The sequence below is a fragment of the Canis lupus genome, chromosome 19 (assembly GCF_003254725.2).
Source record: "Canis lupus dingo isolate Sandy chromosome 19, ASM325472v2, whole genome shotgun sequence".
NCBI lineage: Eukaryota > Metazoa > Chordata > Mammalia > Carnivora > Canidae > Canis > Canis lupus.
Genome location: NC_064261.1, coordinates 11213863 through 11241844, shown reverse-complemented (window position 1 = coordinate 11241844; position 27982 = coordinate 11213863). Strand labels below are relative to the sequence as shown.

At 33.9% G+C, this 27982-nt stretch overlaps 1 long non-coding RNA gene across 2 annotated transcripts in view; it reads left to right on the top strand.

Moving 5' to 3' along the window:
• The window catches only part of LOC112642794 (uncharacterized), a 148538-nt gene that overhangs the window by 81652 nt on the left and 38904 nt on the right, over positions 1–27982 (top strand). For both annotated transcript variants that reach the window (XR_003125459.3, XR_003125458.3), the window contains exon 4: positions 20967–21094. This is a non-coding gene — a long non-coding RNA (uncharacterized LOC112642794). The remainder of the gene's footprint in view (positions 1–20966; positions 21095–27982) is intronic.

Genomic DNA, 27982 nt, shown 5'->3' with positions numbered 1-27982 from the left:
TCATTAAGAGAAAAATCAAACTTCATTTTACATGCATTAAGTAAGTTTCTGTTAGGAAATATCTTGATATTTCCCCATTTCCCATCTCTTTGCAAGAGAAATAGAGGTCTCATGCAGCAATTATGAGCATGTGCTGGAACCAGGTTCTCTGGTGTTCATTCCCTGCTCTCCCATGTATTTTTCATGTGACCTTGAGCAAGTTATTTCAATTTTCTATGTCTCAGTTCCTTCATTTGTAAAAGCAAGAAAACTATCAATCTCCAAAGGTTAGGGTGAAGAGTTAATTAAGGAATTAAAGAACTGAAGGTAGTCCATGGCACCTATCAAGCATTAAATAAATGTTAGATGTGATGCCTGTAATATTGACAAGCTTCTCACAAATAATGCTGATATATGAAGAATGCCTTTATGACTCAATGTTCCTAAAAGAAATGTACCAAATGTGAAAAAATATGTTTGTTCTGTTTACTTTTGCTTTTTCTAGCATCTAGAACTGTCTTAGACATATAACTCATACTCAATATATATTTTTGTGATTGAATGAAAGAATGAATGAATGATGGATAGTATTTAAAATGGAATATATGTAATTTGTTTATATTTAGTATATATAGGTCTTTAATGTATTTTGTGCAAAATAATGTAGCCAAATTATGAACTAATAATTGATTAGCTACTTTGAAAATTCGAGCACAAGGAAATTTGAACAACAAAAAAATAAGGACAGACAACTAAGTGTGAGTTAGGAAATCAAATGCCTTGAGAGGACTTCAGGATCCGAGATGCAGCACTATGGAAAGGAAAAGCAAATCCCATAAGGCCTGACATGCTGCTCTTCATCTGCTGTGAGATGTTAGTTAACTGCACGTAACAGCTCTGAAACTCTGATTTCTATTATATCATCTGCTGATTTCACTGGCTTGCTGAAATAAGTATATAATTGTAATATTCCACCATGAGGAAAAAAATGTGATATTCCTAATTCATTTCTGATGATCTAGAATGAAGCAGCTCCTTTTGCTTCCCCACTTTGTTTGCCCACAAATTTTCAGTGCTCCTCTATTCTGAGAGTCTCATAAGATTGTGGAAATCACGCATCAGCCAGGCTTCTCTAACCTAAGTTAGGATAAACCCAGGCTAGGATAACCTGGATAAAATCCAGGTTAGGATAGACTTGAATCTTTATCCCATTCCCTTTTCTATGGAAAAGCCTAACGTCCTTCTTAGAAATTGTACATATTCCTCAAACTGTCATGTTTTGTGTTTTTCAAACACTCCTCGCTCCTCCTGGGTTCTTGTCTCCATTCCTGCCCCTTGCAGCTGTTGCTTTCTCTGCATTTCAGTGTTAACCCAAATACGGTCTAGGCTCCTTTCTCTGAATTCTCACATGAGACTTTTGTGAGTTTGTTCAGAATTTTAAAGGAATTAGAAGCAAAGAATTACAACAGGAACACAAGTTATTTGGCCTTGAATATTTGATATTCTTGCGTTAAAAAAATCTTTTTATCTTTTATGTGGCTCAATGAATTCCTTTCAGCTTTTATATTCTCCCCAACCCCAGATCCTTTTGCATTTTGGTAATGTGCCTTGATGAAGCTGCTTCTTTGGAGTTTTTTTTCCCTACTACCCAACCTCAGAACCTAGTTCCCTTCTACCTCAAGTTCCTTATCAAGACATTTTCTGGAAAATGACAATTTTTCTCCCTGAAATATTTTATTACTGACAAGAATTTTGCACTCCCAAAATCTGGCCAAGCAAATTCACTTTTCTGTGCCAATGAGATGTAAGAAAAAGTGAGGTGTTCATTTCTTTGTCATAAAGTAAATGGCTATGATTTCTCACTTACTTTTTCTCTTCCTGCACTCTTATTGACAGATGAGGTGCTCACCGGTCTTAGATTCTCATAAATAAGGAATGACATACCATAAGATCAAAGCCTTGATGCTTTTGAAAAGCAAACCTACCACGTGGCGCCTGGGGGCTCAGTTGGTTGAGCTTCTGCCTTCAGCTCCTGTCATGATCTCAGAGTCCTAGAACCAAGCCCTGGGTTGGGCTCCCTGCTCAGCAGGGAGTCTGTTTCTCCCTCTTCCCACCCCCCACCCGCGCCACCAACTCACTCTCTCTCTCAAATAAATAAAATCTTAAAAAAAAAAAAAAAAGTAGAACCGCATACTATGTAAGCTAGGGCTTTTTTGCAATTGCTACATTCCTTCTTTAAGGCAATTAGCCAAGAATTACCAGTTTTTTTGAGTGAATGAGGTGCCTGGGGAATGAGGAAGACAAGGATAAGACAACTTCAAGATAACAGTTGTATAATATATGTAACATAGGATCCTATTATGTTGTCAGCAATGGATTATCTATATTGAAATCTGAAAGGACTGCCACAGGTTCATCTGTAGGAAGAAAGTGAAGGAGAAGAAGAAAAGAAGAAGAAGAAGAAGAAGAAGAAGAAGAAGAAGAAGAAGAAGAAGAAGAAGAAGAAAAGACAGCACAACTTCTCTGCCTGCAAATGCCTTATTTCTCTTTCTCTTTCTTTCTTTCTCTTTCTTTCTTTCTTTCTTTCTTTCTTTCTTTCTTTCTTTCTTTCTTTCTTTCTTTCTTTCTTTTTCTCGGCTCTCTGCGTGGGGCCTGCTTCTCCCTCTGCCTGTGTCTTTGCCTCTCTCTCTCTCTCTCTCTGCATCTCTATGAATAATTAAATAAAATCTTTCTTTTCTTTCTTTCTTCTTTTTTCTTTCCTTCTTTTTTTCCTGCAATAATGCATGCCATTTAAAATGTTTTAAGGATTAAATTGAGACAATTAAAGATGGTGAAAATAACAATTAAAAAAACATTCTTCTATTACAGAAAAGAAAGGTAGAAACATTTTACTCAACTTAAATGGTTTCAATAGATGAGTTGCATGTAAAAAAAAAATAACTAGGGTACCATCTCCTGAGCCAGCTAGAACCAAATTTATACATTAATTTGTTCATCTCCCTTTATAGCAGGCTAACAGTATAATTCTTGCCACCTAAAGAAACAAAACAGGAAAGATACAGCTGCATCCTTGGATAGTTCCAGGACATTCAAGGATATTCCCAGTGATAAACCGTCTACTAAGAAATGATGAATACACACAAGCATGAGAGGCAGTGAAGAGTGAGACTGGTGATCTTTGTGTACAGAAATATTTTTGTTTGAAAATTATACATGATCTGTCTAGTTTAGCAGAATAACCATGTAGTTAAAGCAGAAGACACTGAAGGACTCTGGCCATCAATCAAATATGATTGATAACCACAATCAAAAATTAAACAATGGGTTATATATGTCAATCTGTTCATCAGAACTAAATCTGAGAGGACAAAGGTGACATTAAAGTGGGCTGTGAGAAGGGATGTTACTCTTCAGGCATCATGTCTTGTCAAATGTGTGTCACAGAGAGTACTCTCGTCACTCAAAAAGGAAAATAAAAATCATGTCTTCAATGAAAGTACTTCTGAGATGTTTGCTTTTCATTGGCAGGTAAACATTAAGACATGCTTAGAAAACCAAAGGGTAAATAATAAGGAATACTTTTTAGTAGTGGCTATCTGTTCTGCAAAAACTATAAAACATATTCATACATAAAACCTTGTAGGAGTCATGGAAATTGAGGAGTATAGATCTGAATTTTATGAGGAGCCACTACTCTATAATTTCTCTTGATTTGTTTCACAGTGAGAAATAGTAGGCAAAAAGGGGTGGCAGCAAAGGAATGTCATTGGGAAAAAAGGAAGTCTCACAAGTCATAGATAAGAATGAACCTCAGCTCTCCCACTAAGTGTCTTGTGAGAAATTACAAACCACATATTCATTTCAAATTATCGATATGTCCATATACTAAGATAATCAAGGAAATTTAAAGAGACACATCGAATGTTCAAAAAATTGCAAAATTTTACAACCTCTGTTGGCAAAGACAGGGAAGTGGTAAGGAAATAATACATTGAGATGAATTCAGACTTGGAAAGATAAGTGACTGAGGTAAGATGACATCATAAGGACATTCAAGATTTAAACATATAATTATAATGCACTCTGAGCACTATAAGAGGAATCAGCTCTTCCAAAATGATCAATGATTTGAAAAATAAACTTGAAAATTTTTCAAAATGTGAGAAAATGAGACAAAGATGAAAAGAGAATGATTATAAAAGATGAGGCCAAAAAAAAAAGATATCCAAAAAAAGGTAGAGATGCTGTGAAAATAGTATTTTTCTGTGAAGACAGAAAAAAAAAAGAAACAAATGAATAGAAAATAACAGTAACAGAAGCATAAATAGTAAATCAAGATATAGCAAAAAAAAAAAAAAAAACACCTTAAACTAAGAATTAGATATGTACAGACATGTATATGTAATATGGAATATGTCATGAATTCCATTATAATACAGGTATAATTAAATGTAATTTAATATACACACACAACAAAATAAGAGGCAAATTTCAAAGAAAAAACAAATGTTCAAAAATCATCTTTTGCTTAAATGTAAACTGAAAAATGTCTATAATTTCAACAATAAGGAAAAAATCCAACAACATTTAAACATAAGTAAGGGATCCCTGGGTGGCGCAGCGGTTTAGCGCCTGCCTTTGGCCCAGGGCGCGATCCTGGAGACCCAGGGATCGAATCCCATATCGGGCTCCTGGTGCATGGAGCCTGCTTCTCCCTCTGCCTATGTCTCCGCCTCTCTCTCTCTCTCTCTCTCTCTCTCTCTGTGTGTGTGACTATCATAAATAAATAAAAATTAAAAAAAAACATAAGTAAAAGTTTTACAGAAGAAAGAAATCAAACAAGCTTTCTGTGACTTTAAACATCAGGACACAGTGGAATAATAGAACACAATGGAACAAAGTGTGGGAGAAAGACGTTGGGATTCAAGATTTCTAGAAGGAATACATTGAATTTCTACTCAAAGATAATTGAAAGTCATTCTCAGCTATGTGAGTCTCAGATAATATATCATTGGTGTTCTTCTTGAGGAGATTTCTGGAAAACATATAAAAATCAATATTTAAGGGATGGAAAAATGTAAGTATAATGTTATAGGTGAGTAGTAATAACCTAAGTGTAAAGATTTTAAAATTTTTACATTAGCTGTGAATGACAAAATCATTATTATAATGTATGATGATGCAGTAAAAGAAAACGATAAAAATATATTAGTTGACTGACCCATGGTTAACTTGATGACATTTGAGAATGTTTATGTAGAATAGAGAGGTTAAATAAAGGGTGGGAAAAGGATTTGGAGAAGTAGAAGAACAAGGCAGGTGGGAGCAGAAGGAGCTGTGTGCTGGCTGCCATTGGAGGTTAACATGATAAACCAGAGATCAGATACAGGTATCAGCAATGCCTGCCCTACATCCAACCTCAGAACAGAAAAAAAAAAAACTACTTCTTCATTTCTATCTTCCAAATCTCATGTTTCTTGTGACCAACTTTAACCTGGGATAATACAAGAAAGGTAATTTTTCAAAAAATTCTTGCAACATAACTAACATTGACACAGTACAAAGTCAACATGGTTCACACATACACATCACTTTTAAACATAGTTAAATGCCAAATAAAGTCAGTGGAAAATTTCACGTTACATGATACAAATAACCTATGTACAACCAAAAATATGCCAGCCTCCATTTAAAGAAAGTATGAAGTCCCTTGATTCATCTGTGGTTGTTTATTCTCTTCTAGTTCAGTCACTTTGGCTTTGGTGTGTTGTGACATGAATGTGGAAATGTTACTAATTCATCTTATGTTAATGCTAGGTAAATTGTGAACAAAAAGAAAAAAATAGAAAATTTAATTAAAGCATACTTAAATATAGTTATATCAAAATAGAAAAGAAATACTTGTAATTGTTACAATCTTAGTTTTTGTGATTTTTCAAGCCATTTCTTCAGGTGGGTAGTCAAACACAGTATGAACATTTTCTACCAATTCCATGATAGAAATTTTTTTCTTCTATCAGCCAGTCTATTTTCCCTTTGAGATCAGAAAACATGAGACTGAATATTTCCTTGCCTATGGATTTGTCCATGAATTCACTGAATCAGAATAAAAATGATTGGAGAAAAAAGCTGATGGAAATCCACCAAAGGATCCATCTTGTCCCTTTTATTGAGATCTTCATCTGCTCCTCTTTAGTGGGCATTAGTATGAGAAATAAATATTTTTACATTCAGGGCCCACTTGAAAAGGCCTGTTTGCATCCTATTCTTTCTACTAACTTTTCTCCAATTATCTAATTATCTGTGTTCTTCCAAGTCCCCAATCATCCTGCCAAAGCATTGGCCACGGTTAATGAGTCAGTAAGGCCTACAACTCCACTCTCCATTTTCAAGGGAAAATGAGCAATCAAGTACATTATAAGTTCCATCTGCTGACAAAATTTCTCTTCACTACTGTCCGTCCTTCAGGCCACTACAAAATTGTCTGTTCATTTGTTTGTTTGTTTCTTTTCCAGCCAGCATCACCAACAATACATTTTCACGGTCGGTCCTACTTCAAGGCATCTCAACTCCCAACATCCATGTCATAACCTAGTCTGCAAGGACTTGATCACCTTTTCTTTCCACAGGACATTATAGTTTTATAGCCATTAATCAGGTACTGAAAACATATCTAGCAGAACCAGTTATCAATCAGACATGAATACTTTCCTCCTCAAACAACTGATGAATGAGAATTTTCCAGAAGACCATATGTGTTTGTCTGAGATATAAGACATTGGAGCAAAAATAAGTTCACGGGTTTTTGGTCCACTTACTCATGGAACTTGTATCTTTTGGACATGCTTAGGCCTGCTCTCATGTTTTATTTGAATAGAGAGTGTAGTTGTACATGAAAAATGTATAGCTTGGCCATGATTTTTTGTATGGCTTCTTGGTGGCTCAGTAGTTATGGTCAAATTCTCAGTCTCTACTAGAGTCCAATAGAAAGTCAGAAGCTATTTCTCAAAAGGAGAATTATTGATAGGGCCTGGCATAGTTCCAATCCAAATTATAAAGGTATACACTTTAATTCACCTAGGAGTGCCTGTCATAAACATTTCTATCTGCCACTAACATTTAGAGTACCATGACTGTAAAACTCAAGTAGATCCATTTTAGACTTGTTGAAAACTGTCTTAAAAGGTGATCAACTCCTTGCAGACTAGATTATGCTATTAAGGTAGGAAGTTGAGATGGTCTTAGAGTAGGACTGTGAAGATGTATTTTTAGTCATGCTGGCTGAAAAAAAAAAAAAAAAAAAAAAACAATTTCAGAAGATCTTTATCAATAGCTATAGAAAAAAAAAAAAAAAAAAAAAAACTTGGCCAGATCAGGAGGTATAGATTGTATTGTGCACATGCATGCAGGCACACATACACACACGTATCTATATTATCCAGAACACACATCCAGAACAACAGCTGTTATCACATCATTAGGTTCATAGTAATCCATTCCCCTTCTTTAAATACTTCTGCCTTCTGCAAAAGCCAAATAAGCAAGTTGAATGGACATATGGGGTAATCAATACTCCTGTATTTGTCAAGCCCTAGACAGTGACACAGATCTCTGATAGGCCTTGGGGGTGTAATATTGCTTTGATTTACTATTTTGATAGGTAGAGGTTTCTACTTGGCCTTTCTTGCCATCACAGTCCCTACTCCATAGCTCATGCAACCAGTGCAGTAATTCCACCATTTGTTAAATGTGTCTTTTTCAAGTCTGCATTCTAGAACTGGGGAAATAGCCACATACCACCCATGGGCAATAATAATTACCCAGAAAATATAGATAATGTATATATTTCGATTCTTTCTATTCCTCCATTCTTGTCTTAACTATCAAAGGAAAGAATTTTGTATCTTGATTATATTAAGAGTTATATCACCATCAATGAGTGTGTTAAGTATGCAAACCAAAACATAATGAATTTTACATAAGTTGTTTATAGAGCTACTGACATAAAATTTTTATCGGCATATTGACACAAGGCGATAAATGGAATTCTAGGCTTATAATGACATTTATTAGACTTAAACATCTTTCTATCATATGACTTCAATCTATAAAATACTATTTTAACTAATATTTGAGCATCACACCAATATTCAACAATTTTTATTTGAATTAAAGTTCTAAGAAGAGTATGAATATAGACTTTAATTTCTGTTCTAAGATACTATTGTTAGTTAATTTAAAGTCCTTTCCATCATCATTGCTAACTGCTGTAGTCTGACATCCATTCCCCAAATGAAATGTGACTTTGATGGATAAACTCAATTAAAGCTCAGGCATTAGATAAGTCAAACAGAGAATTGGACTGATCTTTACCAATCTACCTTTAAAAATACAATAAGTATTTGAAAATGAAGCAGTCATAAATTATACTGAAAATATGTTAGTAAAATTGGATTGAAATTCAAATCAATTACTCTATGTAAATTTCTATTGCTTAGAGAGTAACATTTGTTTTTCCCCTCAATATTGTATCTAGAGATACTTTTAATAGGCAAAATCAGAGAAATACCTGTTGTCTTTAACTTTCTTAAAAATTTCTGCCTCTTTTATGATATTTGTTTATTGAAAATCTAGTTTTAAGAATAACAATATACATTTCATAATAATCTGAGAAAGCTTATAAGTAATTATATTTCTCTTAATACATTTAAAAATTACTTAGTGAATATTTTGCCTATGACAACCTCTAATCTCAACATAGATGTCCCACTCATTATTTATTTAATCATTAAACTAAAACTCATTAAGTAAAAATTGTACCTTCTCTATATAAATACAAAAACGAAATCAGGCAGGATTGCATAGGTAAATAAAACATGTACAGAGAGATATGTAAAGAAATAATTTGACTTGATGTGGTAAATCCTTTATAAGACACATATATAGGTTGTAAAAGGAATACAGATATATAACTTGGGAAATTGGGAAAATTATTGAACCATACCGTTTTCAATTTAGAAGACCTTTAGGATTTGCAATAATTTATATGAAAATTTAGAATTCAGAGGAATCTTTAGTTAAATCACATCCAACTCCATTATTTTGATGTAGAAATAATGAAGAACATTTGATTTTTTTCCATCACCAATATAGCCAAGTAGACAATATTTGTAGGAATTAAGGGTTTGTATTTGTGAATCTGACAACTCTGAATTGAAATCCCAGAATTCTATCTTGAAATTACTAGACACATGAGCCTCAGATTCAGTTTTTTCATCTGCCAAATGGAGACCATAAAAACTAACTACTCCATGGTGTTTTGTTGTGAGCATTACATAAGATATTTAACAGAGGACCCATCAAATAGCTCACACTATCTTTTAGGGTTGTTGTCAGAATTAAATGAATTAATAATTCAATTCAATTAATAATTGTTAGTCACTTAAAATACTGTCTATAAAGATGCAAAGTTATCCTACTATTTTTCTTACTCTTGGTGTTGGGATTTTGTTTTGTTATATAACAGCCTATAGTTCTGTTTCATTGCAATTTCAGGTAGAAAGCAAGGCATTTATTGTTTTAGAGAAGGATATTAAGACAGAAGACATTTAAAAAATACTTTTCATTTTAAAATGTCTAGATTTTCAAAGCTCCTTGAAGAAATAGTTAAGTCTAGGACTGGAGTGAGGAACATAGAAAGTGAGCTTGGAAAACTTTGTAGTGCCAGGGTGTAAGAAAGTGCTCAAAAAAGAAAATGCAACAAAAATTTTCAAAACTCACAATGACAGGTATATGTCAACAGGACACAGGAACCAACTGAAAATGCTCGTAGTAAAGAAAGCTGCAATAATGTGAACAACAAAATAAATTGTGCAGTATTCCATTGTAATGCAAGCTATTAAATAAACATCCATGGGTTTGATAAAAAACAAATAAGTGGCTAATAAATAAATAAGAGTTTATAGGTAAACCTATGCAGAAGAAAATTTATATAGATATTCTAACAAAACAGGGTTAGTATAACTCCTTACTCCTTATATGCCCACTTGTGCATGATGACTTCCTTTTAAAGATTACAGAATGGGAAGACCTGAGTGACTGAGTCAGTTAAGCTCCAGTTCTTGATTTTGGCTCAGGTCACAATCTCTGGGACAGGAGATTGAATCCCACATCAGGCTTTGTGTTCAGTGGGAAGTCTGCTTAAGATTCTCTCTCTCCAAAAAAAAAAAAATAAAAAAGATTCTCTCTCTCCCTCTCACTCCGCCCTTCCCTTCCTTCTCTCTCTCTCTCTCAAAAATAAATCAATAAATCTTTTGTTTAAAGATTATACTATGAAAATAAAAAATTGGGGAGAAATTTAATAAATACTGCTCCCCTGGGTGATCAAGATTAACACCCACAACGACATCAATATAGTGTGCACACAACAATAACCCTGGTCTCCCAATCAGAACAAATCAGAGAAATTTCAGCTGAAGGACTTTCTACAAAATAGCTTAACAGTAGTCCTTAAAACTGAAATGGTCATCAAAAACCAGGAAAATTGACAAGAAATATAACTAAATGAAATGTATTTTCCTAGATGAGAACTTGGAACAGAAAAACATAGGTAGCAAAAACTAAATAAATCCAAATACATGTTGGTGTTTAGCTGATAAAAAATGTTTCAGTATTGGCTTATTAGTTGTGGCAAATTTTAACATTCTGAGAAAGTGATTGTGGAGTATATGTGAATTTCTATGTAGTGTGCTAACATTTTTTCTGTAAATCTAAAGCTATTCTAATATTTAAAAAATTAAATGTCAAACATTAAGCTTCCTACTGTTTAAATTAGACCCATTTTTCCAAACCAGATGAGAAGAAAAATAGAAGAGAGAGGAGAATGTTAAAGCTCTGGGCTATTTAGTTATACCACAGCCTTTGGCAAATCCACATCTTTGTCTACTCTCTACATATGATTTTGCAGCTAAATTGCACTAGAAAAAAACATACTATGGTACTGATAAATTTATGTTAAATCTATGACCAATAGACTCAAATGATTCCTTAATTCTCCATGTGACATTATTTTTCTCAAATCATTAACTTTTCTTCTCCTGTGATTATATCTTACCTTCTTCTTCTCTCTCCTCAAACCTCCAACACATCTTCTGCATTCTTATTCTTCACTGATGATCTTGTTCCTTATATTACTGTAAATTCCAAAGTATTCAGAAACAACATATTCCACAGAATATCTACTCACCTATCTGCATAAGCTTTTAAATAGTCGGCCTTTTTTTCCCTTGATTGGAAAGAAATTTCCATCCTTCCACCTTTGTCATTTATCCCTTTTTCTTTGATCTACATGGAGCTATGGCTCAAGTCAAACTGGTCTTTTTTTGCCTTTCCTCTTTTCCTGCATCATTGATGTTTGTTTGTTTGTTTACTATTACTATTTCTTTGTAATTGTACCAACATGCTTCTGTCTTGGAGAAAAAAAATAGTCTTTCAATCTTGCTTTCCTTTTTAGATATTGCACCAGTTTCTCTAAAGAGAGAGGCCTAAGGCAAAGGCCTTTATAGAAAAATCTTTTGAAAGTGTTGTTTTACTGTCTGTCTCCATTTTCTTTCCTCCCATTTTCACATGAACCTGTATGATGGGAGCTGTCATAGCCACAACTCCAGGAAAACTACTTTTGTCAAGGTCACCAATGGTTATTTCTCCCTGTTCATGTTACTTGACTGAGCAGCCTCACTAAACAGTTAATTATCTTCCTTTTTTCTTGAAATGCTTTCTTCACTACCAGGATACCATAGTTTCTCTGGCAGCTTCTGCTCAGTCCATTGTTCTGTTTCACCCTCATCTCCCAGACCTGTCAACTTTATATCACCTGTGTCTAGCCAGTGTTTCTCTGTGATTTCATTTTACAATAAATCCTTTCATGATGTCTTCATTCTCATGGCTTTACACCTCATAAGTTCTTTATGTGCTAATAATTCCCAAATGTATATCTGTCTACGGACCTCTTCTCTGGTTTCTGGTCTCATATACCCAATGGCAGATTCAAAATCTTCATGGGGATGATTAATAGATATCTTAAACTTAACTTGTCCCAAACCGAGTTCTCATTTTTCTACAAAAAACTCACTCTTAGAAGTTTTACTGATTTCTGTTATTGACCACTTTATTCTTCTAGCTATATTTATGCTTTGGTTCTGAGATTCTTTCTTCGCTCTACTCTTTTATGCACTACATCAAATTCTCTCTTCCTTATGTTTGAAAAATACTCAGACTCAGAAAATTTTTTACCATCTCTACCTCTACTTCCCTGGTACAAGCCACAATTCCCTTTCACTTAAAGTTTTGCAATCACTTCCTATTTGTTCCCTGACTCTTCTTTTGTCTACATGCAATTCAACATTCTGTACTGATGTAAACTTAATTCTGTTACTACTCTGCCATAAATAGTCCAATGGCTTCAAATGTGGTCTCCTTGTAATGATTTTCTTCTAAATATCTACATGGTCCTGTTCACACACCTACCTATCCAGATATTTCTTTTCCTCTGGTGTCAACTTTGTCATAAGGACTTCCACGTAGACCCTCTGTAAATTGCCAACACTCCATTAATATAACTTAACTTCTTGCCACTTTTTTTCCTTCAGTACATATCACCATTTCTTATTCTATATAATTTACTAACATTATTTTTTCACCCCTATTATCACCCCCTCCCAAAACTAGAATATAAAATTTAGGAGGTTAAGGATTTATTTTGCTTTGTTTTAGTTCTAAATACCCAGCTTTGCAAATAGCACTTGGGGGACACCTGGGTGGCTCAGGTGGTTAAGTTTCTGCCTTTAGCTTGGGTCCTGATCTCAAGGTCCGGGGATTGAGCCCCACATCAGGCTCCTGCCCAATGGGAGTCTGTTTCTTCTTCCTCTGTCCCTCCCTCTGCTCACGCTTTCTCTTTCTCAAATAAATAAATAAATAAATAAACAAAATCTTTTTTAAAAACCCATAAAACCCACAAAAAACAAGTAGCCCTTGGTTAAAGTAGTCACATGAAAAATATTTATTCAATATTAAATGACAGGTCTCCTTCTCTTCTTCCTCCTACTTGTGGAAGACATTTTAAATTAAGCCTACGCTCTTACACATTTCACTGCTTATTTGTTTATATAAACTTAATCCTCAGCATTAATTTCTCCTTGTTCAGACTCCTTTTGGTTTTGGAGTGCTTTTGACAGATCTGGAATATTTCTGCTTATGATGTAAATTTTCTCAAACTTTGATCACATCATCTTGAAACTTGACAAAGTCACAAACTGTAGGCAGTATCAAACTATAACTTGAGAAATCTGATTGAAAAATGTCCATTTGTTTAGTGTTGCACTTGTAGATGTTGGGATATTATAAGACAAAAAATTATGAATTTCTTCTAGATTTCTGAAGGTAACTGCCTTAAGGAAAATATAATGGAAGAAGTGCTAAAGTCTTTTGCACAAGGGAGGATTATTACAGTATACTTCAAATCACTCAAAGTTGCTAAACTGAATACATTATTTTATGTCTGTTGGAAAGCAAAACTAAGTTGTGACAATAAACTAATGATGCTTTTAAATTCAAAATCATAACTCATATCATTTCTAACATGTTTTCACACAGATTACTTACCGCAGTATGAAAATAAAAACATTGCTTATTGAGTGATTATAAAATGGCTACAAAATGGGCAGCCTGGGTGGCTTAGCAGTTTAGGGCCGCCTTCAGCCCAGAGTGGGATCCTGGAGACCCGGGATCGAGCCCCACATTGGGCTCCCTGCATGGAGCCTGCTTCTCCCTCTACCTGTGTTTCTGCCTCTCTCTCTCCCTCTCTCCCTCTGTCTCTCATGAATAAATAAATAAAATCTTTAAAAAAATTTTAAAAAATGGCTACAAAGTGTTAGCTCTCGTCAGATCTACTATATCAGCACTGGTGAGCCATGTATATTTTTATTATAACTTTACTTATGAATTGTTTATTTATGAAACAACACTATATTTTTATTCTTTTGATTGTAAATTAACTAATTTTAAAAGCATAAACAATTCAAAGTGAAATGAGCGGAATAGTAGTTGCATAGGATAGCTTGATAACAGCCCACTTATGTGGCACAGAGACCACAGTTGAATATATAGCAATTCCTTCTTTGAAAGAGAACTCTTACTGATCTCACTTATCGTGTTATAGAGACTCTATTTTGTCAAATCATCTTATTTTATAGATTACAGAGCTATTGGAAAAAGTGGCTGCTTGAATATCAGTTTTATATTACTGAGCTTTGCAATGTTTTGGTTTCATGTGTTTTTTGAAAATTTTTAGAAATGGTAAGAATGAAACAAAGAAATACAGAAATACTGGAATATGTAGCCATATGGTAATCAAATGCAAACTTCTTAATTTTTTTAGAACTTTCTTTAGATTTTAATTTCAAATAAATTTGAGAAATCATACATTGATCCAGAGTAGTTTGTCATTATTCATGGTTTCCTGGAGCTCCTAAATATAGAATAATTTTCTTCTAAATGTCTGATATTTCTTAAAACTTATATTAGACTGTAAGCACTTTGAGGCCATGGTCTTTTGTTTAATTTTTTTTTTCATTTTATATATAGAACTTAGATGCCTGACAAATACTTGAAATAGTTAAACAGTTATTGAATGCACACATAAGTGAAAACTAATTTATAGACCCAATTAACAGTATTTTATCAATGATATCAGTAATTACATTACCATAATTGATTCTATATAATAGACACATTTCTATGTCTTTATATGTTTCAGAATATATCTATTTGAAAAAGAAGTGTTCCATTCTATAAGGCATTTCTGTAGAAATATTTTTGCATGTTGGGTGCCAATATCAAAGTCAATGAGATTTTTATCAGGCATTGACAACATGTCCAGCACAAAGCCTATTAGGCTCAGTGATGTCTGCTTGACAATCCCAGGGGGGAAGCAGCAGAAAACTCAATATCTTGATAAGTAGAACTATGTACTACCTAAACAGGGATGTTTCTCTACTCTTTGAGAGTAAAGAAATCTACTGCTTATTCTTTATTTAGCAACATTTATTGATTGGCCACACGTTAGGTACTGTTACGTGTTATTTTATCTATACTAACTTGTAGTGAGTTTTATTTTCAGAAACATATAATCCACTAAACAAACAAGAAAAGCTGTTTATTTTTTATTATTTTTTTAATATTTTATTAATTTATTCATGAGACACACACACAGAGAGAGAGAGAGAGAGAGAGAGAGAGAGATGGCAGAGACACAGGCAGAGGGAGAAGCAGGCTCCATACAGGGAGCCCGATGTGGGACTTGATCCTGGGACTCCAGGATCATGCCTTGGGCTGAAGGCATGCGCTAAACCGCTGAGCCATCCAGGGATCTCAAGAAATGCTGTTTAAATCAACTTTTCCACTTTTCCATTTATTGGATTTTCTTTATTGCGCTAATAATTAGTAAACAACTACTACTCTATGTCAGGCATTATTTTAAGCCAGGGATACATCAATAAGCAAAAGAGATAAAGACTTTCTGTGGATATATATTTCTTCCTAATAGAAAAATCTAGATATTAAACAATAAACACAATAAAGGGACATATTGCAATAATCTCAGAAGAGGATAAACGTTTTAGGGGGAAAAAAAGTCAGAACTTCTGCTTTTGCTACTGGCAAGCTGGACAAAGCTGAAAGACCTCTTCTACTGGTAACAACTCAAATATTTGGACATCATATTTGTTTAAAAATAGGCTTAAGGACACATGAAAACTAAATAAAGTAATGAAAAATTCTGAGGCAGAAACACAAGAGGAGAATCCATAATAGAAATCCAATACTTAGTTCAACATTTTTTCTAAAAGTATCTAGAGGAGATAACCAAGAAGCTGAAAACGTGAGCAAATCCTTTGTCAACCTTGCAAAGCCAGTGAACAAAAATTGGAATTCAAGGCCTTTCTAGTAGTGGAACTTGTCTTAAAGCTCCAAAAACCTACAGCTAACATCACCCTCAATGGTAGGAAATGAAAACCTTTCCCCACTAAGATCAAGTTCAAGGCAAGGATGTCCCTGCTCACCACTCCTTTTCAATATTAGAGGATCCCATCCTCATGACCTAATCTAAACATAATTATTTTCCAAAGGCCTCACTTCCAAATATTATATTGAAAGTTAGGGCTTTGACATAATTATTTTGAGGGACATAACATTCAGTCCATAACAGAGAGTAAATGGAACTAAAGTTGCATAAAACAATGTTAGGTAATATGAACCTAAACAAGGGAAATTAAAGAAATCTAAATACGATCTATAATAAAGCTACAATAATTAAGACTGTGCAAGTATAGAGTCTAAAAACAGACCCATTCGTATTTAATATACCTCACTGTAGTATGGAAATGACAATGGAGAAAGTAGTCGATTTAATAACAATGTAGGAAAATAATAAATTTATAACTCTAGATCACTTCATACATAAAAATAAAGTCCATCTGGGTTTTAAATATAAATATAAAGGGCACAGTAGTAAAATTTCTAGATGTGCCTGGATTGCTCAGTGGTTGAGCGTCTGCCTTTAGCTCAGGTCATGATCCAGCAGTCCTGGGATCAAGTTCCACATCAGGCTTCCCAGAGGGAGCCTGCTTATCCCTCTGCCTATGTATCTGTCTCTGTGTGTCTCTCATGAATAAATAAACAAAATATTAAAAAAAAAAAACAGTAAATTCCTAGGAAATATTATCTTCAGGGCTTTGGGATGGGATAAAATTTCCTAAATAGGGCACATAAGCACCTAACCATGAAAAAGTAGACATCATTAAAATTAAGAATGCCTTTATTTTAAAAACACAACTAAGGCATTGAAATGCAAACCACAGAAAGAAGATATTTGGAAAATATAAGAATAACAGAAGTCTTATTTGCATAAAAATATCCAAAGAAAGAGAAAATTACAGAAAACCCTATTCAAAAATGGGTAATTTTGAAGAACTAATTCAAAAAGGCTAATACGCAATGAATAATAAACCTCATTAGTGTTATATTTAACTCCATAATAAGATACTACCTCATAAGAACAAGAATGATTAAATTATGAGAGAGAGAGAGAATCAAGAGAGAGAGAGAGATTATTTCCAAGTGCTGATGAGTATGTAGAGTAACTAGATTCCCCTACTCTAGTCATAGGGAATCATTTACACATGTTGGCCTTATCCACTGAAAGTGATTATAGGTCAATCCTGTTACTGAGGAATTCCATTCTTGGGTATATATTTTTAAAATGTATGTGTATTTGAACTCAGAAATGTGTAAATATGTTTACAGCAGTATATTTCCTAGCAGCCCCAAACTGGGAACAAATTAAATGTTCATGAAGTGTAGACTGCATAGATAAATCCTGGTGTAGTCACACAATGAAAAAATATACAATGATTAAAAAAATAATGAACTCTGCATATAAAAGTGTGGATGAGTTAAACAAATTGTTGAGTAAACAAAAAGATTCCCATCCAAAAACCATACTATAATATTCTATTAATCTAAAAGACATAAACAGGAAAGTTGAGCTATGGTTCTAAATCCAAAATACTGGTACATTTAGGGAAGATGGATAAATTTTTAACTTTACAGAACATTCAATCAGGAAACAACAGAATACACATTCTTCCCAAGTGCACATGGAACATTTTCCAGGATACATCATATGTTAAGCCACAAAACAAGTCTTACTAAATCTAAGAACACTGAAATAATTCCAAGCATCCTGTCTACGATGGTATGAAACTAGAGATTAATTAAACAAAGAAATTTGGAAAATTCACAAATATGTGGATATTAAACAGCACGTTATTAAACTATTAATAGGTCAAAGAAGAAATCAAAAGAAAGATCAGAAAAGGCCTTGAGACAAATAAAAAATAAAATGCAACAAACCAAAATTCATGGGTTTCAGTAAAAGCAGTTCTAAGAGAAAAGCTCATAAATAAACTTTACACCTTAAGGAACTAGAGAAAGAAGAATAAATGAAGCCCAAAGTTAACAGAAGGAAGGAAATAACAGAAATGAGTGAAATAGGGCAGAAATGAATGAAATAGAGACTAAACAACAATGATCAATGAAATTCAGAGATGATTCTTTGGAAAGATAAAATTGGTAAAACTTTAGCTATATTTATGGACAGAGAGAGAGAGAACTGAAGTAAAATAAAAGACGAAAGAGATGTTACAACTGATACCATAGAAATAAAAATTATCATGAGAGACAATTAGGAGCATTGTATGCTAACAAATTAGACAACCTAGAAGAAATAGATAAATTCCTAGTAATATACAATGCACAAAGACTAGTTCATGATAATATTAAAAACCTGAACAGACCCTATAGTAGCATGAGATTGAATCAATAATTAAAAACCTCTCAACAAATAAAAGTCCAGGACTAGATGGCTTCACTGGTATATCTATCAAACATTTACAGAAGGATTAATACTAATTTTTCTCAAACACTTCTAAAACTCTTTTAAAAAATACAAGAGGGGAGACTCTTCCAAACATATCTTCTGAGTACAGCATTAACCCTGACACTGAAGCCAGACAAAGATGCCACAAAAAAGGGACAATATCCCTGATGAACATATATGCAAAACTCCTTAACAAAATATGAGCAAGCTGAATTCAACAATACATTAAAAGGATTATACACTTTGATTAAGTAGGATTTAATCCTGGTGCAAGGATGGTTCAACACCCACTAATCAATTAATCTGATATACCTCATTAACAATATTAAGGATAATAATCATATGATCATCTCAATAGATGTAGAATAAATGCATTTGACAGAATTCAGCATCCATTTCTGATATACGGTCATGTTTTATTCAACACTTTTATTCAACATACTGTTAGAATCCTACCTGGGGCAATTAGATAAGAAAAAGAAATAAAGTACACTTAAATTGGAAAGAAAGAAATAAAACTGTCATTATTTGCAGCGAGCATGATACTATAACATAAAAGTCCCTAAAGATTCGATCAAAAAACTGTTAAAACAACTATTATTTCATAAATTTTAAATGCATCTGATATAAAAACTTAGACTTTACAAAACACTAAAACATGTGAACATCTCTCCACTAACAGCTGCTTCTCTTAAATTCTTACCTCTAGAGAGACACATTTTTAAATTTTTTTCAGCTTTTTAGTTATGCTGTTTAGAGTTTTTGGCGATAAATACAATTTTTTCCTTTTTTAAAACTTATATGATTTTAAAATATTTTATTCCCTGTTGTTTAATTCGTTTAAGCTATTTCCCTATATACACACTCCCTATTTCCTGCTTTTAAATTGTTAGGTCATTCATTCATTCATTTATTCAACAAATGTGCCAAGTATGATTCTAAATCCTGGGGACTCATTTGTGAACAAAACAAATACTCTGCTAAAATGGAAACTTCTGTAGATAGGTGAGAAAAAAGTTTAACCAAATGATATGTACTAAGTGAGACTCTGATGGATATTATAAAAACATTTTAATTTAATTATTTAATTTAATTTTATTTTTTTTCACTGAAAGATTTTTTTTTAATTTTTATTTATTTATGATAGTCACACAGAGAGAGAGAGAGAGAGGCAGAGACACAGGCAGAGGGAGAAGCAGGCTCCATGCACCGGGAGCCCGATGTGGGATTCGATCCCAGGTCTCCAGGATCGCACCCTGGGCCAAAGGCAGGCGCCAAACCGCTGCGCCGCCCAGGGATCCCTCACTGAAAGATTTTAAATAGAAGTGTGAGTTCCACGGTAAAAGGTTCATTCTGGTAGCTTTCTTCAGGATAGATGGGACCTGGTGTGTGTGTGTGTGTGTGTGTGTGTGTGTGTGTAGTTTTCCAGAGACAAAAGTGATGATAGTTGAGAGTAGAATGGTAGCAATGAAAGTGGCATGAAATGGTATGTAGGGATCTTTTGTTGTCATTGATATTGTTTATTAGCTGTTTTTTTAATGGAAGTATACGAAAAGTGTAAAAGTCATACATGTGCTGTTCAGTGATTTTTAACAAAGCGAACATAACTGTGGAAGTAAGATCCAGATCAAAAAATAGACTGTTGCCAACATCCCTTCACCCCTTTTGTTGCTGCTTCTCTGAAGATGAATCGACATCTGACTTTTAACAATACAGAATAAATTGGTCTGTCTTTAAACTTCAGGTATGTGGAATGATAAAAATGTTTCCAATTTCTTTTTGCTCAAAATTGCTTGCTAGAGCCATACATGCTTTTGCTTGTAGTTAAAAGTGTTTTGTGTGTTTCATTTTGGTGGCTTTATATTGTCCTTGTGTGAATATGCTACATTTATCAGTTTTACTGCTAGTGGGCATTTGGATTGCTTACTATTGGGGACGGTTATTAAGAATTCAGCTGTGATTATCGTTGGAAATGCTTTTGGGTGAATGCACTGCACATTTTTTGCTGTTTATATCCTACGTGTAAATTTCTGGATCATAAGGTATGTATATTTTACCTTTAGTAAATATTTACAAACACTTTCCAAAATATATGTACAAATCCATTCTTACCTGCAGTACATGGGCATTCTAATTGCTCTATATCCTCACCCATACTCAGTGCTGTCTTCTTGGTTAACTTATTCATCTAGGTGGACAGTAATAACTTAATGTGTTTTTTTAAGATTTTATTTATTTATTCATGACAGACACAGAGATAAAGAGAGAGAGAGAGGCAGAGACACAGGCAGAAGGAGAAGCAGGCTCCATGCAGGGAGCCCAACGTAGGACTCGATCCCAGGTCTCTAGGATTATGCCCTGGGTGGAAGGTGGTGCTAAACTGCTGAGCCACCCAGGCTGCCCTATATACTTTCTTCTACAAGTTTTATTTTTGTATTTTTTACATGTAGAACTGAAATATGTCTGAAACTGATTTTTTTTTTTTTTTTTTTAGGTAGTCTCCACACCAAGCATGGACTCCATGGGCTTAAACTCATGACCCTAGACCTGAGTTGACATCATAAGTATGACGATTAACCAGCTGAGCCACCCAGGCACCCCTGAAACTGGTTGTTGTATATGGTATGATGTAGGGGTCTTTCTTTATTCCTGTATGGAACCCAAATGATGTACAACCATATATTGAAAACACAATTGTTGACCCATTGGACTGCATTGTCTCTTTTGCCATAAATCACAAAACCATATATTTTTTAGGGCTGTTACAGTTTCTTTTTTTTAAATTATTTTCTAATTTTTAAAAAAAATTTTATTCATTTATGATAGTCACACACAGAGAGAGAGAGGCAGAGACATAGGCAGAGGGAGAAGCAGGCTCCATGCACCTGGAACCTGAGGTGGGATTCGATCCCAGGTCTCCAGGATCACGCACTGGGCCAAAGGCAGGCGCCAAACCGCTGTGCCACCCAGGGATCCCTGTCCACAGTTTCTATATTTTGTCTGGCTATACCATTTGTATCTTTCCCAAAATATCAAACCATCTTGATATTATATAGTTCAACACTGGTGACAAAGATAGATATTCAGAGATGCCTGGGTGACTCAGTGGTTGAGTGTCTGCCTTTGGCTCAGGGCATGATCCTGGGGTCCTGGGATTGAGTTCCACATCGAGCTCCTTGCATGGAGCCTGCTTTCCCCTCTGTCTGTGTCTCTACCTCTGTGTGTGTGTGTGTGTGTGTGTGTGTCTCATGAATAAATAAATATAATCTTTTTTAAAAAAGATAGATATTCAATATTGAGTCTTTCAATAGATGAACAAGTTATAGCCCTCTGTATATAACTTAAATTTATTGCAATGGTTTGTAATTTTAAATGTACAAGTCTGGAACATTTTTGTTAGATTTACTCCTAAGTCGGTGATAATCTTTTGTCTTATTGAATTGTCTGTAACTTCTAGTTTAGTAATGAAAGGAAGTTGATTGTCATCTTATCATTAAGCATACTTATTGAAAGCTGTTTTAATACTTTTAATGAGATTGTCAGATTAAGAAATTTCATGTTGTCAAAAAAAATTCATGTCTCTGGTTTGGTAGAATCATTTCTTTAATTATTGATAGGTTATTAATATTCCTGAAGACATTCATTCATTTACCTACTTTATCATATTATGCTTCTCTTTTTTCTGTTAATATGATAAATTATGTTGTTCAATTTCACTATGTTAAAGCATCTTTGTATTTTTATTTTTTTAAGATTTTATTTATTTATTCATGAGAGACACAGAGAGAGAAGGCAGAGACACAGGCAGAGGGAGAAGCAGGCTCCATGTGGGGAGCCCAACGTGGGACTCAATCCCGGGTCTCCAGGATCACACCCTGGGCTGAAGGTGGCACTAAACTGCTGAGCCACCCTAGGCTGCCCTATATTTTTAAAATAAACTTACTCGGGATCCCTGGGTGGCGCAGCGGTTTGGTGCCTGCCTTTGGCCCAGGGCGTGATCCTGGAGACCTGGGATCGAATCCCACGTCGGGCTCCCGGTGCATGGAGCCTGCTTCTCCCTCTGCCTGTGTCTCTGCCTCTCTCTCTCTCTCACTGTGTGCCTATCATAAATAAATAAAAAATTAAAAAAAAATTTAAAATAAACTTACTCATCATGTATCATCCTGTCTATATATTGTCACATTTTATTTTGCCTATATATTTTATTTAAGATTTTTATATCTGTGAAAAAAATGTTCTGTAACTTGCCCTTATTGTAATATCTTTGTCAAGTTTTTGTATGTTAGTTTTGTTTGGTTTTGTTTGGTTTTGTTTTAGCTAATGTTATACTGTTCTTATAAAAGATTTGGAGTCAGGATCTGTTTTGCAGTTAGAGCTGACATAATTCACTCACAGATTTAAACTAAGTTATGATGCAGAGTCAATGATAAATCCAAGATTTTCAGTATTTTAAGATGATTCAGATAAACTGGCGTGGATTTTGTGAAATCCTCTTCTAAGTTTTTCTGCTCCTTCAGTGAAATAAGGAGCAAGGTTATTAAAAGTGTCAGTGACAGTGCTACAGATGAAGGTGGAGAAGTACAGAATCATCACCTTGAAGATTGGTGAGTTCATTGCGTAAAGAACGAGGAGAGTAATTACAGTGATGAACAGTGAAATCCAAATTATGTGTGGGGAGCAAAGGTCTCAAGGTTAAGAAGTATTCCCATGGAATGGCTAAACTTTATTTAGAGCTAAGAAGTGAAATGAACTTTGAAAATAGTTTTGGAATGTAAACAGTTTTGCTATGATCTGGTTAGAAAGGTACAGTGAAAAAAACTGACATTTGGTTAGAAGGATACGTGATTATTTGAAAGAGTGTTCAGAATCATACATCTGAATAATAAAAGATTATCTGAGAGTCTTGCATTCTGTGTTGACATAAGTTATCGTAGATGTAAACCATCATGGGATTAGTTCCATGGTCTCTTCAAGGAATAGAAATACTCAGTTTAAATTTTTTTTTTTAATTTTTATTTATTTATGATAGTCACAGAGAGAGAGAGAGAGAGGCAGAGACACAGGCAGAGGGAGAAGCAGGCTCCATGCACCGGGAGCCCGATGTGGGATTCGATCCTGGGTCTCCAGGATCACGCCCTGGGCCAAAGGCAGGCGCCAAACCGCTGCGCCACCCAGGGATCCGAAATACTCAGTTTAAATTGTGGCAGTTTCATTTTGGAGACCGATCTCTTTCTTTGTATCGATGAGCTAGACATTGTTGAAGGAATCCGTTTTGTCAGAAAAGTAGGAAATCTATGGATCTTCTCTTTAACTTTGAGATGGTGTCTTAGTCTATTTGGATTGCTACATGAGAATATTATAGAATAGGTGGTTTATGAACAACAAAAATTTATTTCTCTGGGTTCTAGAGACTGAGAAGTCCAAGATCCAGTGCTGGGAGCTTCCAGGTCTGGTAAGGGCCTGCTTCCTGTTTTGTAGACTGCCATCTTTTCAGTATAATCTCACCCCGTGGAAGAAGGGAGGGATCCTTCTTGGAGCCTCTTCTGTAAGCATTTTGACCTTAGGAACTAATAACATCCTAAAGGCCCCACCTCCAAATTTCATACACTGAGGGTTAGGTTTCAACATTTCAATGTTGTGGATTCACAAATATTCAATCTATAGCAGATGGTGATGATGTTGAGGAAATGGGAATACTTGTCTTAGTAAGAGAATTTCTGTGGGTTCATCCTAATATTGCCATGGTTGGTGTTATAAAGACAGGGGGTAAGTAGCCTAGCTAGGACCTCTCAGCATAGTTAATTAAATATCTTTTATTTATTCAAGTTATTACACAAATTAGCCTCAGGTTATGTATAAATCTCATTCTTAATCCATTAATTACACATCTACTAATTTCTGTCAGTTTTACTATTATTTTTATTTAACCAAGTTTTTTTTATATTTAATTTCTGTAAAACACTTCTTTTTAATGTTACACTCATATTGATCACTGTAAATGCTGAAAAATTCTAAACAGTATTGAAGCTATGACTATGTCAATATTGTTATAATTGACCTCCAAAGTAAAGGAAATATAATCATATGTCACCAAACCCGCACTACTTGGAAGTCTGTTTCAAGTATTTAGGGTAAATAAAGTCTCATTATTTATATTGTATACATTGATTACAATAAAGCCATTCCTTGGGTTATTTCATTAGTAGACTAAGACTATATTAAAAATTTTTTTCTGTGTAATCTCTAATCATCTTTCTTTGACAAAAAATAGCATAGAATTCATATCATTAATATTGTTTTATATGTAATATAAATGTAATATGTTAAATGTTAATATGTAATATTATAATGAATGTATGTAATATGTTAAATGAATTATAGTTTATTTTTAATACATTTCTCATAAAATTCTGACTTCTTTTTTAAATTTCTTCCAATTTAAAAAAGATTATATCACAACTTACAAATTGGAGATTCTTCATTTATATTTCTAGGATTTCCACTGTGGAATTTCTTACTTTGTTACATTAGATCCCATTTTTATTTACTGAGAACATTTTAAGAAAATCAATCTACATTTACCTACTTTTCAAATGTATATAAAAATATTTGCTGAATAGTTTCTTTCTCTTGCTATTTATTTTGAAATCATGTTAGATTACAACTTTGAATAGCTATAGAGTTCTTAATTCAGAATCTTCTTTCCTCAGAAATCCAAGGCATGGTTTTATTGTTTTTTTGTATCTTGCAAATCTAATGTAATACCAATCTTATTTCTTGTTAAGTAACAATTTTCCCTCCTCATTCTTCTTCTCCTCATCATCCTTCTTCTTCTCTGTGAATTGTCTTCTAGATTTTTACCTGGGTGGATCAAGGTGTTGGCTGCTTTTTTTATTTGTTTATTATGGATACTCCTTTGTAGAAATAATTTCACTCTGAATATCTGGTCTTTGTTTGGCCCAGGAACATGTTTTATTTCCTTTCTCTTTCTTATTTTCTCCTTTTCCTGTTTCTCCCAATGCCTATGGAATATGTTTAGGTAATTGCTAAACTTTGTGTATTCTCTAGCTGTTTTCTTGATGTTCCAATATTTTGACTGTGTTGTCATAGCTTATTTTGATTCTTCCTATAACCTTCCAGTTTGTATCTCCCTGGAACCCAACCTAGACAATTGGCACCAGCCTTCTTGGCAGTTTTCTCCAGATGTTCTTTTATCTATTTCCTTTATCTTTCCCACAATCCTACTTGCTTTCAGTTTTCCAAAAATCCATTGATATCTCTGGCCAGATAATGGAATGGCCAGATAATCCACTAATGGATTATTCTTTTGTTACTAGCATGGTCAAAGATTTTCTTTTCTTTTTTTTTTTTTTTCAAAGCTGAATAGGAAGATTGATCTGTAATTCATAGGCTGTATTTTATTTGCATAATTGTATCTGTGTAATGATAGATTGTACCACACAGAACAGATAAAAATACCTTTAAAATATGCTCATTGAATCAAAAACAAAATTGTCAATTGAATAAACAAGAAAATATTGAAATAAGAGTACCAGGTATTCTTTGGGTAATTTCAGTTACACTATTCATAATAGTGCAATATAACGGGACATTAATTTTGCAATTCTAGTAAAATAGAGATAATTCAGGGACTAGAGAAGACATTATTTATTGTTCAATTTCTTATATAGTATATGTGAGAAATAAACTTAAAACTGTGGTTATAAATTGAAACAGCATTTTGATAGTTGAGTATCTTTAAATGTAGACTGATAAAGTAGTAGCCTGTTCCTACTTAACCTCATGGATACATATAGAGAAAGTCTTTTCGTTTTCTTGAAGTTGCAGTGGGACAAGTGAGTAAAGTTACTTATTATTAATGATACTCAAGGGACATATATTTGATGTGTGCATGTGTATGAGGGTTTGTGCATATTTTTAAGTAAGTATGTGAGCTGGGTTTGAGAGTTTAGAATTTCTTTCATTTAGAGAAACTAATTTTTTTTAATTTTTTTTATTTATTTATGATAGTCACACAGAGAGAGTGAGAGAGGCAGAGACATAGGCAGAGGGAGAAGCAGGCTCCATGCACCGGGAGCCCAATGTGGGACTCGATCCCGGGTCTCCAGGATCACGCCCTGGGCCAAAGGCAGGCGCTAAACCGCTGCGCCACCCAGGGATCCCAAGAAACTAAATGATTTTAATAATTAAGAAGTAACCTCTTCTTTCATTTCTTTATTCAAGCAATATGAAATATTTAGTTTAAGCACTTAATTTTTGTATTTTTCATTGATGTGAATTAATTGTTTGAAGACTAGGCCAACTCATCCAGTCATTTTGGTTCTATATATGTGAGAAAGTGGTGTGAATGACAGGAAACAAAGGTCCATTTTTTTCTCTGCAGGCACATTTTCCCATTATATGCTTAGTCAATATACTCACTGAAGTAACAGTGAACTTCAATTCACTCTTTTGAAAACTAAACCTATCCAAGTTTACATTTCCTTCTTACATTGTATTACAGCCTGGAAAAGCAGCCTAAACATCTTTCCTAGCTATAAATTGATACAAAGAGAGGGACAAGGCTGGTGCCAATTGTCTAGGTTGAGTTCCAGGGAGATACAAACTGGCAGGTTGTAGGGAGAATCAAAATAAGCTATGATGACACAGCCAAAATATTGGAAAGTCAAGAAAACAGCTGGAGAATACACAAAGTTAAGCAATTACCTAAAACATATTGTTCAGTATGTTGGGAGACCCATGTAACAGCCCCATCTGACAGTCGCCTTCCATACAAGGAGGTGACCCTCACGCTATGATGCCGTCCACTAACTGAGGAAGGATAAATCCATATTAAGCTGGAAAACAAAGTAAATATTAAAATTAATACACTACAATCTCTCTAAGAGATAATCAAAATAAGCCTTCATAGGCTTATAATGACTCTCTGGTAAAAATAAAATTTTCATCATAGGTAAAAGGGGGTTAATAAAAGGAAAGGAAACGCGATGAAAACAAAATGAGCAGGGAACAATCTAGCAGTAAAAGAAATTGAAGAACTATGTTTTGTTTTGTTGTTTCTTTTTTCTTTTGTAATACCTGCTATGATAGGAAAACTAAAGTTCTTTATAAATCAATATTCAATTCAATATTGAAAATTGTGCACATATCTTCTAAAACTTTCAAATTAATAAGTTGGTAATATATTTATGCACAAATTTATAGATGTGTATTTATATATCATATATAACACACATATGTATTCACATGCAAAACCATCTTGTCTTCTTATTTTAATGGCTCCATATTTTTGTAGGTTCTACAGTGTATTTGGTATGCCATTGAAATTAATCAAATCAATTACAGTTAATCTTACTAAAATATAATTTTACTCTATTTACTCCATAGTGATATATAATTTATTTCTGTCACAAAAGTAAAAGGCATATGTTATAATATGCTCAATTGCCTCACTAATTGAGTCCTCTTATAAAAAGCTGCTTTTACAAT